Source organism: Mixophyes fleayi, chromosome 12, assembly GCF_038048845.1.
Source record: "Mixophyes fleayi isolate aMixFle1 chromosome 12, aMixFle1.hap1, whole genome shotgun sequence".
Classification (NCBI taxonomy): domain Eukaryota; kingdom Metazoa; phylum Chordata; class Amphibia; order Anura; family Limnodynastidae; genus Mixophyes; species Mixophyes fleayi.
This window is the reverse complement of record NC_134413.1, coordinates 83,434,651-83,451,471: the sequence shown is the minus strand read 5'-3', so window position 1 is coordinate 83,451,471 and position 16,821 is coordinate 83,434,651. Positions and strand designations below refer to the sequence as shown.

At 54.7% G+C, this 16,821-nt stretch overlaps 1 protein-coding gene across 1 annotated transcript in view; it reads left to right on the top strand.

Annotated features, from left to right (window-relative positions):
* The window catches only part of LOC142108407 (uncharacterized), an 87,556-nt gene that overhangs the window by 1,095 nt on the left and 69,640 nt on the right, over nt 1–16,821 (top strand). The gene's annotated exons all lie outside the window — the stretch shown is intronic.

Below are 16,821 nucleotides of genomic sequence, written 5' to 3'. Positions count from 1 at the left end.
CCCAACCACCCCTCACCAAGTGCTACTAACAGATAGCTTGTCTAGTGCTGGAGACTAGCCCCCATCCCCTCCTTCTACCCCCATTACCCCACATCCCCTCTACTATCCCCTCCTACCCAACCACCCCCTTACCAAGTGTCACTAACACATAGCTTGTCTAGTGCTGGAGACTAGCCCCCATCCCCTCCTTCTACCCCCATTACCCCACATCCCCCTACTATCACCTCCTACCCAACCACCCCTCACTAAGTGCTACTAACACATAGCTTGTCTAGTGCTGGAGACTAGCCCCCATCCCCCTCCTTCTACCCCCATTACCTCACATCCCTCCTACTATCACCTCCTACCCAACCACCCCTCACCAAGTGCTACTAACACATAGCTTGTCTAGTGCTGGAGACTAGCCCCCATCCCCCCTCCTTCTACCCCCATTACCCCACATCCCCCCTACTGTCACCTCCTACCCAACCACCCCTCACCAAGTGCCACTAACACATAGCTTGTCTAGTGCTGGAGACTAGTCCCCATCCCCACCTTCTACCCCCATTACCTCACATCCCCCTACTATCACCTCCTACCCAACCACCCCTCACCAAGTGCTACTAACACATAGCTTGTCTAGTGCTGGAGACTAGCCCCCATCCCCCTCCTTCTACCCCCATTACCCCACATCCCCCCTACTGTCACCTCCTACCCAACCACCCCTCACCAAGTGCCACTAACACATAGCTTGTCTAGTGCTGGAGACTAGCCCCCCCCCCCCCATTACCCCACATCCCCTCCCCATTACCCCACATCCCCCTACTATCACCTCCTACCCAACCACCCCTCACCAAGTGCTACTAACACATAGCTTGTCTAGTGCTGGAGACTAGCCCCCATCCCCCTCCTTCTACCCCCATTACCCCACATCCCCCTACTATCACCTCCTACCCAACCACCCCTCACCAAGTGCTACTAACACATTGCTTGTCTAGTGCTGGAGACTAGCCCCATCCCCCTCCTTCTACCCCCATTACCCCACATCCCCCCTGCTATCACCTCCTACCCAACCACCCCTCACCAAGTGCTACTAACACATAGCTTGTCTAGTGCTGGAGACTAGCCCCCATCCCCTTCTTCTACCCCCATTACCCCACATCCCCTCTACTATCCCCTCCTACCCCAACCACCCCCTTACCAAGTGTCACTAACACATAGCTTGTCTAGTGCTGGAGACTAGCCCCCATCCCCCTCCTTCTACCCCCATTACCCCACATCCCCCTATTATCACCTCCTACCCAACCACCCCTCACCAAGTGCCACTAACACATAGCTTGTCTAGTGCTGGAGACTAGCCCCCATCCCCCTCCTTCTACCCCCATTACCCCACATCCCCCTACTATCACCTCCTACCCAACCACCCCTCACTAAGTGCTACTAACACATAGCTTGTCTAGTGCTGGAGACTAGCCCCCATCCCCCTCCTTCTACCCCCATTACCCCACATCCCCCTACTATCACCTCCTACCCAACCACCCCTCACCAAGTGCCACTAACACATAGCTTGTCTAGTGCTGGAGACTAGCCCCCATCCCCCTCCTTCTACCCCCATTACCCCACATCCCCCTCTATCACCTCATACCCAACCACCCCTCACCAAGTGCTATTAACACATTGCTTGTCTAGTGCTGGAGACTAGCCCCCATCCCCCTCCTTCTACCCCCATTACCCCACATCCCCCCTGCTATCACCTCCTACCCAACCACCCCTCACCAAGTGCTACTAACACATAGCTTGTCTAGTGCTGGAGACTAGCCCCCATCCCCTCCTTCTACCCCCATTACCCCACATCCCCTCTACTATCCCCTCCTACCCAACCACCCCCTTACCAAGTGTCACTAACACATAGCTTGTCTAGTGCTGGAGACTAGCCCCCATCCCCTCCTTCTACCCCCATTACCCCACATCCCCCTACTATCAACTCCTACCCAACCACCCCTCACTAAGTACTACTAACACATAGCTTGTCTAGTGCTGGAGACTAGCCCCCATCCCCCTCCTTCTACCCCATTACCCCACATCCCCCTACTATCACCTCCTACCCAACCACCCCTCACCAAGTGCCACTAACACATAGCTTGTCTAGTGCTGGAGACTAGCCCCCATCCCCCTCCTTCTACCCCATTACCTCACATCCCCCCTACTATCACCTCCTACCCAACCACCCCTCACCAAGTGCTACTAACACATAGCTTGTCTAGTGCTGGAGACTAGCCCCCATCCCCCTCCTTCTACCCCCATTACCCCACATCCCCCCTACTGTCACCTCCTACCCAACCACCCCTCACCAAGTGCCACTAACACATAGCTTGTCTAGTGCTGGAGACTAGTCCCCATCCCCCTCCTTCTACCCCCATTACCTCACATCCCCCCTACTATCACCTCCTACCCAACCACCCCTCACCAAGTGCTACTAACACATAGCTTGTCTAGTGCTGGAGACTAGCCCCCATCCCCCTCCTTCTACCCCCATTACCCCACATCCCCCTACTATCACCTCCTACCCAACCACCCCTCACCAAGTGCCACTAACACATAGCTTGTCTAGTGCTGGAGACTAGCCCCCATCCCCCTCCTTCTACCCCCATTACCCCACATCCCCCTATTATCACCTCCTACCCAACCACCCCTCACCAAGTGCCACTAACACATAGCTTGTCTAGTGCTGGAGACTAGCCCCCATCCCCCTCCTTCTACCCCCATTACCCCACATCCCCCTCTATCACCTCATACCCAACCACCCCTCACCAAGTGCTACTAACACATTGCTTGTCTAGTGCTGGAGACTAGCCCCCATCCCCCTCCTTCTACCCCCATTACCCCACATCCCCCCTGCTATCACCTCCTACCCAACCACCCCTCACCAAGTGCTACTAACACATAGCTTGTCTAGTGCTGGAGACTAGCCCCCATCCCCTCCTTCTACCCCCATTACCCCACATCCCCTCTACTATCCCCTCCTACCCAACCACCCCCTTACCAAGTGTCACTAACACATAGCTTGTCTAGTGCTGGAGACTAGCCCCCATCCCCCTCCTTCTACCCCCATTACCCCACATCCCCCTACTATCACCTCCTACCCAACACCACCCCTCACTAAGTACTACTAACACATAGCTTGTCTAGTGCTGGAGACTAGCCCCCATCCCCCTCCTTCTACCCCCATTACCCCACATCCCCCTACTATCACCTCCTACCCAACCACCCCTTACCAAGTGCCACTAACACATAGCTTGTCTAGTGCTGGAGACTAGCCCCCATCCCCCTCCTTCTACCCCCATTACCTCACATCCCCCCTACTATCACCTCCTACCCAACCACCCCTCACCAAGTGCTACTAACACATAGCTTGTCTAGTGCTGAGACTAGCCCCCATCCCCCTCCTTCTACCCCCATTACCCCACATCCCCCCTACTGTCACCTCCTACCCAACCACCCCTCACCAAGTGCCACTAACACATAGCTTGTCTAGTGCTGGAGACTAGTCCCCATCCCCCTCCTTCTACCCCCATTACCTCACATCCCCCCTACTATCACCTCCTACCCAACCACCCCTCACCAAGTGCTACTAACACATAGCTTGTCTAGTGCTGGAGACTAGCCCCCATCCCCCTCCTTCTACCCCCATTACCCCACATCCCCTACTATCACCTCCTACCCAACCACCCCTCACCAAGTGCCACTAACACATAGCTTGTCTAGTGCTGGAGACTAGCCCCCATCCCCCTCCTTCTACCCCCATTACCCCACATCCCCCTATTATCACCTCCTACCCAACCACCCCTCACCAAGTGCCACTAACACATAGCTTGTCTAGTGCTGGAGACTAGCCCCCATCCCCCCTCCTTCTACCCCCATTACCCCACATCCCCCTACTATCACCTCCTACCCAACCACCCCTCACTAAGTGCTACTAACACATAGCTTGTCTAGTGCTGGAGACTAGCCCCCATCCCCCTCCTTCTACCTCCATTACCCCACATCCCCCTACTATCACCTCCTACCCAACCACCCCTCACCAAGTGCCACTAACACATAGCTTGTCTAGTGCTGGAGACTAGCCCCCATCCCCCTCCTTCTACCCCCATTACCCCACATCCCCCTACTATCACCTCCTACCCAACCACCCCTCACCAAGTGCCACTAACACATAGCTTGTCTAGTGCTGGAGACTAGCCCCCATCCCCCTCCTTCTACCCCCATTACCTCACATCCCCCCTACTATCACCTTCTACCCAACAACCCCTCACCAAGTGCTACTAACACATAGCTTGTCTAGTGCTGGAGACTAGCCCCCATCCCCCTCCTTCTACCCCCATTACCCCACATCCCCCCTACTGTCACCTCCTACCCAACCACCCCTCACCAAGTGCCACTAACACATAGCTTGTCTAGTGCTGGAGACTAGTCCCCATCCCCCTCCTTCTACCCCCATTACCTCACATCCCCCCTACTATCACCTCCTACCCAACCACCCCTCACCAAGTGCTACTAACACATAGCTTGTCTAGTGCTGGAGACTAGCCCCCATCCCCCTCCTTCTACCCCCATTACCCCACATCCCCCCTACTGTCACCTCCTACCCAACCACCCCTCACCAAGTGCCACTAACACATAGCTTGTCTAGTGCTGGAGACTAGCCCCCCCCCCCATTACCCCACATCCCCCCCCCATTACCCCACATCCCCCTACTATCACCTCCTACCCAACCACCCCTCACCAACTGCCACTAATACATAGCTTGTCTAGTGCTGGAGACTAGCCCCCATCCCCCTCCTTCTACCCCCATTACCCCACATCCCCCTACTATCACCTCCTACCCAACCACCCCTCACCAAGTGCTACTAACACATTGCTTGTCTAGTGCTGGAGACTAGCCCCCATCCTCCTCCTTCTACCCCCATTACCCCACATCCCCCCTGCTATCACCTCCTACCCAACCACCCCTCACCAAGTGCTACTAACAGATAGCTTGTCTAGTGCTGGAGACTAGCCCCCATCCCCTCCTTCTACCCCCATTACCCCACATCCCCTCTACTATCCCCTCCTACCCAACCACCCCCTTACCAAGTGTCACTAACACATAGCTTGTCTAGTGCTGGAGACTAGCCCCCATCCCCTCCTTCTACCCCCATTACCCCACATCCCCCTACTATCACCTCCTACCCAACCACCCCTCACTAAGTGCTACTAACACATAGCTTGTCTCGTGCTGGAGACTAGCCCCCATCCCCCTCCTTCTACCCCCATTACCCCACATCCCCCTACTATCACCTCCTACCCAACCACCCCTCACCAAGTGCCACTAACACATAGCTTGTCTAGTGCTGGAGACTAGCCCCCATCCCCCTCCTTCTACCCCCATTACCCCACATCCCCCTACTATCACCTCCTACCCAACCACCCCTCACCAAGTGCTACTAACACATTGCTTGTCTAGTGCTGGAGACTAGCCCCCATCCCCCTCCTTCTACCCCCATTACCCCACATCCCTCCTACTATCACCTCCTACCCAACCACCCCTCACCAAGTGCCACTAACACATAGCTTGTCTAGTGCTGCAGACTAGCCCCCATCACTTCCTTCTACCCCCATTACTCCACATCCCCCCTACTATCACCTCCTACTCAACCACCCCTCACCAAGTGTCACTAACACATAGCTTGTCTAGTGCTGGAGACTAGCCCCCATCCCCCTCCTTCTACCCCCATTACCCCACATCCCCCTACTATCATCTCCTACCCAACCACCCCTCACCAAGTGCTACTAACACATAGCTTGTCTAGTGCTGGAGACTAGCCCCCATCCCCCTCCTTCTACCCCCATTACCCCACATCCCCCTACTATCACCTCCTACCCAACCACCCCTCACCAAGTGCCACTAACACATAGCTTGTCTAGTGCTGGAGACTAGCCCCCATCCCCCTCCTTCTACCCCCATTACCCCACATCCCCCTATTATCACCTCCTACCCAACCACCCCTCACCAAGTGCCACTAACACATAGCTTGTCTAGTGCTGGAGACTAGCCCCCATCCCCCTCCTTCTACCCCCATTACCCCACATCCCCCTACTATCACCTCCTACCCAACCACCCCTCACTAAGTGCTACTAACACATAGCTTGTCTAGTGCTGGAGACTAGCCCCCATCCCCCTCCTTCTACCCCCATTACCCCACATCCCCCTACTATCACCTCCTACCCAACCACCCCTCACCAAGTGCCACTAACACATAGCTTGTCTAGTGCTGGAGACTAGCCCCCATCCCCCTCCTTCTACCCCCATTACCCCACATCCCCCTACTATCACCTCCTACCCAACCACCCCTCACCAAGTGCCACTAACAGATAGCTTGTCTAGTGCTGGAGACTAGCCCCCATCCCCTCCTTCTACCCCCATTACCCCACATCCCCTCTACTATCCCCTCCTACCCAACCACCCCCTCACCAAGTGCCACTAACACATAGCTTGTCTAGTGCTGGAGACTAGTCCCCATCCCCCTCCTTCTACCCCCATTACCTCACATCCCCCCTACTATCACCTCCTACCCAACCACCCCTCACCAAGTGCTACTAACACATAGCTTGTCTAGTGCTGGAGACTAGCCCCCATCCCCCTCCTTCTACCCCCATTACCCCACATCCCCCTACTATCACCTCCTACCCAACCACCCCTCACCAAGTGCCACTAACACATAGCTTGTCTAGTGCTGGAGACTAGCCCCCATCCCCCTCCTTCTACCCCCATTACCCCACATCCCCCTATTATCACCTCCTACCCAACCACCCCTCACCAAGTGCCACTAACACATAGCTTGTCTAGTGCTGGAGACTAGCCCCCATCCCCCTCCTTCTACCCCCATTACCCCACATCCCCCTACTATCACCTCCTACCCAACCACCCCTCACTAAGTGCTACTAACACATAGCTTGTCTAGTGCTGGAGACTAGCCCCCATCCCCCTCCTTCTACCCCCATTACCCCACATCCCCCTACTATCACCTCCTACCCAACCACCCCTCACCAAGTGCCACTAACACATAGCTTGTCTAGTGCTGGAGACTAGCCCCCATCCCCCTCCTTCTACCCCCATTACCCCACATCCCCCTACTATCACCTCCTACCCAACCACCCCTCACCAAGTGCCACTAACACATAGCTTGTCTAGTGCTGGAGACTAGCCCCCATCCCCCTCCTTCTACCCCCATTACCTCACATCCCCCCTACTATCACCTTCTACCCAACCACCCCTCACCAAGTGCTACTAACACATAGCTTGTCTAGTGCTGGAGACTAGCCCCCATCCCCCTCCTTCTACCCCCATTACCCCACATCCCCCCTACTGTCACCTCCTACCCAACCACCCCTCACCAAGTGCCACTAACACATAGCTTGTCTAGTGCTGGAGACTAGTCCCCATCCCCCTCCTTCTACCCCCATTACCTCACATCCCCCCTACTATCACCTCCTACCCAACCACCCCTCACCAAGTGCTACTAACACATAGCTTGTCTAGTGCTGGAGACTAGCCCCCATCCCCCTCCTTCTACCCCCATTACCCCACATCCCCCCTACTGTCACCTCCTACCCAACCACCCCTCACCAAGTGCCACTAACACATAGCTTGTCTAGTGCTGGAGACTAGCCCCCCCCCCCATTACCCCACATCCCCCCCCCATTACCCCACATCCCCCTACTATCACCTCCTACCCAACCACCCCTCACCAACTGCCACTAATACATAGCTTGTCTAGTGCTGGAGACTAGCCCCCATCCCCCTCCTTCTACCCCCATTACCCCACATCCCCCTACTATCACCTCCTACCCAACCACCCCTCACCAAGTGCTACTAACACATTGCTTGTCTAGTGCTGGAGACTAGCCCCCATCCTCCTCCTTCTACCCCCATTACCCCACATCCCCCCTGCTATCACCTCCTACCCAACCACCCCTCACCAAGTGCTACTAACAGATAGCTTGTCTAGTGCTGGAGACTAGCCCCCATCCCCTCCTTCTACCCCCATTACCCCACATCCCCTCTACTATCCCCTCCTACCCAACCACCCCCTTACCAAGTGTCACTAACACATAGCTTGTCTAGTGCTGGAGACTAGCCCCCATCCCCTCCTTCTACCCCCATTACCCCACATCCCCCTACTATCACCTCCTACCCAACCACCCCTCACTAAGTGCTACTAACACATAGCTTGTCTCGTGCTGGAGACTAGCCCCCATCCCCCTCCTTCTACCCCCATTACCCCACATCCCCCTACTATCACCTCCTACCCAACCACCCCTCACCAAGTGCCACTAACACATAGCTTGTCTAGTGCTGGAGACTAGCCCCCATCCCCCTCCTTCTACCCCCATTACCCCACATCCCCCTACTATCACCTCCTACCCAACCACCCCTCACCAAGTGCTACTAACACATTGCTTGTCTAGTGCTGGAGACTAGCCCCCATCCCCCTCCTTCTACCCCCATTACCCCACATCCCTCCTACTATCACCTCCTACCCAACCACCCCTCACCAAGTGCCACTAACACATAGCTTGTCTAGTGCTGCAGACTAGCCCCCATCACTTCCTTCTACCCCCATTACTCCACATCCCCCCTACTATCACCTCCTACTCAACCACCCCTCACCAAGTGTCACTAACACATAGCTTGTCTAGTGCTGGAGACTAGCCCCCATCCCCCTCCTTCTACCCCCATTACCCCACATCCCCCTACTATCATCTCCTACCCAACCACCCCTCACCAAGTGCTACTAACACATAGCTTGTCTAGTGCTGGAGACTAGCCCCCATCCCCCTCCTTCTACCCCCATTACCCCACATCCCCCTACTATCACCTCCTACCCAACCACCCCTCACCAAGTGCCACTAACACATAGCTTGTCTAGTGCTGGAGACTAGCCCCCATCCCCCTCCTTCTACCCCCATTACCCCACATCCCCCTATTATCACCTCCTACCCAACCACCCCTCACCAAGTGCCACTAACACATAGCTTGTCTAGTGCTGGAGACTAGCCCCCATCCCCCTCCTTCTACCCCCATTACCCCACATCCCCCTACTATCACCTCCTACCCAACCACCCCTCACTAAGTGCTACTAACACATAGCTTGTCTAGTGCTGGAGACTAGCCCCCATCCCCCTCCTTCTACCCCCATTACCCCACATCCCCCTACTATCACCTCCTACCCAACCACCCCTCACCAAGTGCCACTAACACATAGCTTGTCTAGTGCTGGAGACTAGCCCCCATCCCCCTCCTTCTACCCCCATTACCCCACATCCCCCTACTATCACCTCCTACCCAACCACCCCTCACCAAGTGCCACTAACACATAGCTTGTCTAGTGCTGGAGACTAGCCCCCATCCCCCTCCTTCTACCCCCATTACCTCACATCCCCCCTACTATCACCTTCTACCCAACCACCCCTCACCAAGTGCTACTAACACATAGCTTGTCTAGTGCTGGAGACTAGCCCCCATCCCCCTCCTTCTACCCCCATTACCCCACATCCCCCCTACTGTCACCTCCTACCCAACCACCCCTCACCAAGTGCCACTAACACATAGCTTGTCTAGTGCTGGAGACTAGTCCCCATCCCCCTCCTTCTACCCCCATTACCTCACATCCCCCCTACTATCACCTCCTACCCAACCACCCCTCACCAAGTGCTACTAACACATAGCTTGTCTAGTGCTGGAGACTAGCCCCCATCCCCCTCCTTCTACCCCCATTACCCCACATCCCCCCTACTGTCACCTCCTACCCAACCACCCCTCACCAAGTGCCACTAACACATAGCTTGTCTAGTGCTGGAGACTAGCCCCCCCCCCATTACCCCACATCCCCCCCCCATTACCCCACATCCCCCTACTATCACCTCCTACCCAACCACCCCTCACCAACTGCCACTAATACATAGCTTGTCTAGTGCTGGAGACTAGCCCCCATCCCCCTCCTTCTACCCCCATTACCCCACATCCCCCTACTATCACCTCCTACCCAACCACCCCTCACCAAGTGCTACTAACACATTGCTTGTCTAGTGCTGGAGACTAGCCCCCATCCTCCTCCTTCTACCCCCATTACCCCACATCCCCCCTGCTATCACCTCCTACCCAACCACCCCTCACCAAGTGCTACTAACAGATAGCTTGTCTAGTGCTGGAGACTAGCCCCCATCCCCTCCTTCTACCCCCATTACCCCACATCCCCTCTACTATCCCCTCCTACCCAACCACCCCCTTACCAAGTGTCACTAACACATAGCTTGTCTAGTGCTGGAGACTAGCCCCCATCCCCTCCTTCTACCCCCATTACCCCACATCCCCCTACTATCACCTCCTACCCAACCACCCCTCACTAAGTGCTACTAACACATAGCTTGTCTCGTGCTGGAGACTAGCCCCCATCCCCCTCCTTCTACCCCCATTACCCCACATCCCCCTACTATCACCTCCTACCCAACCACCCCTCACCAAGTGCCACTAACACATAGCTTGTCTAGTGCTGGAGACTAGCCCCCATCCCCCTCCTTCTACCCCCATTACCCCACATCCCCCTACTATCACCTCCTACCCAACCACCCCTCACCAAGTGCTACTAACACATTGCTTGTCTAGTGCTGGAGACTAGCCCCCATCCCCCTCCTTCTACCCCCATTACCCCACATCCCTCCTACTATCACCTCCTACCCAACCACCCCTCACCAAGTGCCACTAACACATAGCTTGTCTAGTGCTGCAGACTAGCCCCCATCACTTCCTTCTACCCCCATTACTCCACATCCCCCCTACTATCACCTCCTACTCAACCACCCCTCACCAAGTGTCACTAACACATAGCTTGTCTAGTGCTGGAGACTAGCCCCCATCCCCCTCCTTCTACCCCCATTACCCCACATCCCCCTACTATCATCTCCTACCCAACCACCCCTCACCAAGTGCTACTAACACATAGCTTGTCTAGTGCTGGAGACTAGCCCCCATCCCCCTCCTTCTACCCCCATTACCCCACATCCCCCTACTATCACCTCCTACCCAACCACCCCTCACCAAGTGCTACTAACACATTGCTTGTCTAGTGCTGGAGACTAGCCCCCCCCCCCCATTACCCCACATCCCCTCCCCATTACCCCACATCCCCCTACTATCACCTCCTACCCAACCACCCCTCACCAAGTGCTACTAACACATTGCTTGTCTAGTGCTGGAGACTAGCCCCCCCCCCCCATTACCCCACATCCCCCTACTATCACCTCCTACCCAACCACCCCTCACCAAGTGCCACTAATACATAGCTTGTCTAGTGCTGGAGACTAGCCCCCATCCCCCTCCTTCTACCCCCATTACCCCACATCCCCCTACTATCATCTCCTACCCAACCACCCCTCACCAAGTGCTACTAACACATAGCTTGTCTAGTGCTGGAGACTAGCCCCCATCCCCCTCCTTCTACCCCCATTACCCCACATGCCCCTACTATCACCTCCTACCCAACCACCCCTCACCAAGTGCTACTAACACATTGCTTGTCTAGTGCTGGAGACTAGCCCCCATCCCCCTCCTTCTACCCCCATTACCCCACATCCCCCCTGCTATCACCTCCTACCCAACCACCCCTCACCAAGTGCTACTAACACATAGCTTGTCTAGTGCTGGAGACTAGCCCCCATCCCCTCCTTCTACCCCCATTACCCCACATCCCCTCTACTATCCCCTCCTACCCAACCACCCCCTTACCAAGTGTCACTAACACATAGCTTGTCTAGTGCTGGAGACTAGCCCCCGTCCCCCTCCTTCTACCCCCATTACCCCACATCCCCCTATTATCACCTCCTACCCAACCACCCCTCACCAAGTGCCACTAACACATAGCTTGTCTAGTGCTGGAGACTAGCCCCCATCCCCCTCCTTCTACCCCCATTACCCCACATCCCCCTACTATCACCTCCTACTCAACCACCCCTCACTAAGTGCTACTAACACATAGCTTGTCTAGTGCTGGAGACTAGCCCCCATCCCCCTCCTTCTACCCCCATTACCCCACATCCCCCTACTATCACCTCCTACCCAACCACCCCTCACCAAGTGCCACTAATACATAGCTTGTCTAGTGCTGGAGACTAGCCCCATCCCTCTCCTTCTACCCCCATTACCCCACATCCCCCTACTATCACCTCCTACTCAACCACCCCTCACCAAGTGCCACTAACACATAGCTTGTCTAGTGCTGGAGACTAGCCCCCATCCCCCTCCTTCTACCCCCATTACCCCACATCCCTCCTACTATCACCTCCTACCCAACCACCCCTCACCAAGTGCCACTAACACATAGCTTGTCTAGTGCTGCAGACTAGCCCCCATCACTTCCTTCTACCCCCATTACTCCACATCCCCCCTACTATCACCTCCTACTCAACCACCCCTCACCAAGTGTCACTAACACATAGCTTGTCTAGTGCTGGAGACTAGCCCCCATCCCCCTCCTTCTACCCCCATTACCCCACATCCCCCTACTATCATCTCCTACCCAACCACCCCTCACCAAGTGCCACTAACACATAGCTTCTCTAATGCTGGAGACTTGCCCCCATCCCCCTCCTTCTACCCCCATTACCCCACATCCCTCTACTATCACCTCCTACCCAACCACCCCTCACCAAGTGCCACTAACACATAGCTTGTCTAGTGCTGGAGACTAGCCCCCAACCCCTCTCCTTCTACCCCCATTACCCCACATCCCCCCTACTATCACCTCCTACCCAACCACCCCTCACCAAGTGCCACTAACACATAGCTTGTCTAGTGCTGGAGACTAGCCCCCATCCCCCTCTTTCTATCCCCATTACCTCACATCCCCCTACTATCACCTCCTACCCAACCACCCCTCACCAAGTACCACTAACACATAGCTTGTCTAGTGCTGGAGACTAGCCCCCATCCCCCTCCTTCTACCCCCATTACCCCACATCCCCCTACTATCACCTCCTACCCAACCACCCCTCACCAAGTACCACTAACACATAGCTTGTCTAGTGCTGGAGACTATCCCCCATCCCCCTCCTTCTACCCCCATTACCCCACATCGCCCTACTATCACCTCCTACCCAACCACCCCTCACCAAGTGCTACTAACACATAGCTTGTCTAGTGCTGGAGACTAGCCCCCATCCCCTCCTTCTACCCCCATTACCCCACATCCCCCTACTATCACCTCCTACCCAACCACCCCTCACCAAGTGCCACTAACACATAGCTTGTCTAGTGCTGGAGACTTGCCCCCATCCCCCTCCTTCTACCCCCATTACCCCACATCCCCCCTGCTATCACCTCCTACCCAACTACCCCTCACCAAGTGCTACTAACACATAGCTTGTCTAGTGCTGGAGACTAGCCCCCACCCCCCTCCTTCTACCCCCATTACCCCACACCCCCCCCCCCCCCTACTATCACCTCCTACCCAACCACCCCTCACCAAGTGCCACTAACACATAGGTTGCTAGTGCTGGAGACTAGTCCCCATCCCCTCCTTCTACCCCTATTACCCCACATCCCCCTACTATCACCTCCTACCCAACTACCCCTCACCAAGTGCTAATAACACATAGCTTGTGTAGTGCTGGAGTCTAGTCCCCATCCCCCTTCTTCTACCCCTATTACCCCACATCCCCCTACTATCACCTCCTACCCAACCACCCCTCACCAAGTGCCACTAACACATAGCTTGTCTAGTGCTGGAGACTAGCCCCCATCCCCCTCTTTCTATCCCCATTACCTCACATCCCCCTACTATCACCTCCTACCCAACCACCCCTCACCAAGTACCACTAACACATAGCTTGTCTAGTGCTGGAGACTAGCCCCCATCCCCCTCCTTCTACCCCCATTACCCCACATCCCCCTACTATCACCTCCTACCCAACCACCCCTCACCAAGTACCACTAACACATAGCTTGTCTAGTGCTGGAGACTATCCCCCATCCCCCTCCTTCTACCCCCATTACCCCACATCGCCCTACTATCACCTCCTACCCAACCACCCCTCACCAAGTGCTACTAACACATAGCTTGTCTAGTGCTGGAGACTAGCCCCCATCCCCTCCTTCTACCCCCATTACCCCACATCCCCCTACTATCACCTCCTACCCAACCACCCCTCACCAAGTGCCACTAACACATAGCTTGTCTAGTGCTGGAGACTTGCCCCCATCCCCCTCCTTCTACCTCCATTACCCCACATCCCCCCTGCTATCACCTCCTACCCAACTACCCCTCACCAAGTGCTACTAACACATAGCTTGTCTAGTGCTGGAGACTAGCCCCCATCCCCCTCCTACCCCCATTACCTCACATCCCCCTACTATCACCTCCTACCCAACCACCCCCTCACCAAGTGCCCCTAACACATAGCTTGTCTAGTGCTGGAGACTAGCCCCCATCCCCCTCCTTCTACCCCCATTACCCCACACCCCCCCCCCCCCCCCCCCCTACTATCACCTCCTACCCAACCACCCCTCACCAAGTGCCACTAACACATAGGTTGCTAGTGCTGGAGACTAGTCCCCATCCCCTCCTTCTACCCCTATTACCCCACATCCCCCTACTATCACCTCCTACCCAACTACCCCTCACCAAGTGCTAATAACACATAGCTTGTGTAGTGCTGGAGTCTAGTCCCCATCCCCCTTCTTCTACCCTCATTACCCCACATCGCCCTACTATCACCTTCTACCCAACCACCCCTCACCAAGTGCCACTAACACATAGCTTGTCTAGTGCTGGAGACTAGCCCCCATCCCCCTCCTTCTACCCCCATTACCCCACATCCCCCTACTATCACCTCATACCTAACCACCCCTCACCAAGTGCCACTAACACATAGGTTGTCTAGTGCTGGAGATTAGCCCCCATCCCCTGGTACTGTATAGGTTCTAGTGTTACGATCACATGACCAGTCTACCTCTTACTCTCAATAGAAAATGAGCAGATACATGACAGCCGCTCAGTACACAGGAGACCCCCCATCTGCAATGTAGTAACTCCAGGAGTCCCTCCTACATTCAAGCAAACAGACACCATTATACTCTTTATTATATATTATTATTATTATTATTATTATTATTAATATTTATTTATAAGGCGCCACAAGGCGTCCGCAGTGCCGTACAGAGACAAACAAAATTACAATACAATGGGAGACAGTACAGTACAGTAAACACAGCAACTCCGTAAGCTCAATGCACAGCTAGAGGGGGCGGGGAAGGGGGAGGGAGGATCCGCAAATGACGGGGCCCAAGAAGGAGGGCGTGGAAGACAGGGAGACCCCCAGGGGGGAGGAGGGAGCGAGAGTGGACGTGGGGTGGAGGACCCTCGAGGAGGAGGGCTAAGTAGCTGGAGAGCAGAGTTAGAAGTGGTGGAAACAGGAGGAGAGATGGCCCTGCTCAGAGGAGCGTACAATCTAAGCGTACAATATAACATATATATCCCACAACCTTAAGTCCTCAGTCTCCCTCCAGCTCTCACAGGAAGGGTCTCTTATCCTCATGTCCGTCTCCCTTGTACGACCTTGTTGAAGTGTCTTAATGTCAATCCTCCACTAATACTAGTTCAAGACCACCCATGGAAACATTATAATGCTTAATTGTATTCATGTCACTGTTATCTGTATCTGTCATAATACTTATTGTAGTCATGTTTGTCATATCTGTAAGATGATTGTCCGGCTCTATACAATCTGTGACGCCTTACAAATAAACAATGATGATGATCACTTGGATAGTATGATCTCTATGTTGTGACCCAGTAGGTCCAGAACTGTCGCCCTAATCCTAGCAATGTAAGGAGCCGCTCCTACTCCTCATGTAGGATCTCCTACAGGGCTGTCACACCTCATATACCCTAATACACATTATTACACTGTGTGCAGGTTATGACTGACAGTCTTTCCTACATGCTATCAGAATTGAGCAGGTCCGAGTCCTCTGCTCACATCTGCAGCGACCCACCTGCCCTTACCATAGACACCTATGGAGTCCCTTAGATACTGCCCCTCACCATACACGGACATCTACATCATCAGGATCCCCTCCATTACTCTTCAATACAGAGTGTCCGGAACCCCCTTCTACCCCTCCCACAAGCTATTTACACACCGTCATTCCTACTACACAGTCACTCACACCATATCCAAGATGAAGTCCACAACCAGGATGAAACGCGTTGGTTTGGAGGACACCCACAACCAGCAGCCTTGTGTCACCCAGCTCCTGCCCTCCCCATTACTTCACGCACTCTGCTGAGTGCAGCCACTCGGCAGCAGATTCCCTGCGCAGGTTACACAGCGGTGGAGCTCACCCCACAGACATCAGGTTTTATATATATATATGATCAGTTACATAACACAACGGCCAAGCTCCTTATACAGATGATGCAGCCACAGTACATAAGAATGATGTTACATTTAGCGTAAGTATCTGCAATGTTCATGGGTTAGTCTACTTAAAGATAGTTAAATGGAAAATATATATAAATAATTTTTTTTTTATCTCTGAAGTTGGTCAAAGTGTATTTTGATGCCTTGTTGTTGGTGCATTTACATGTCCGTCACGGGGGGGGGGGGGGGGGGGGGGGGGGGGGCTGCTCCCGTTCTCCTGTGATCTCCGGACCCCTAGTTAAGCTCTAATGTCGCTCTGCCTTCCCTCCTGAAGTAGGTGGTTGAATGAGACTCACTCCCCCAGGAAGCCGCCCAGCAGCGACG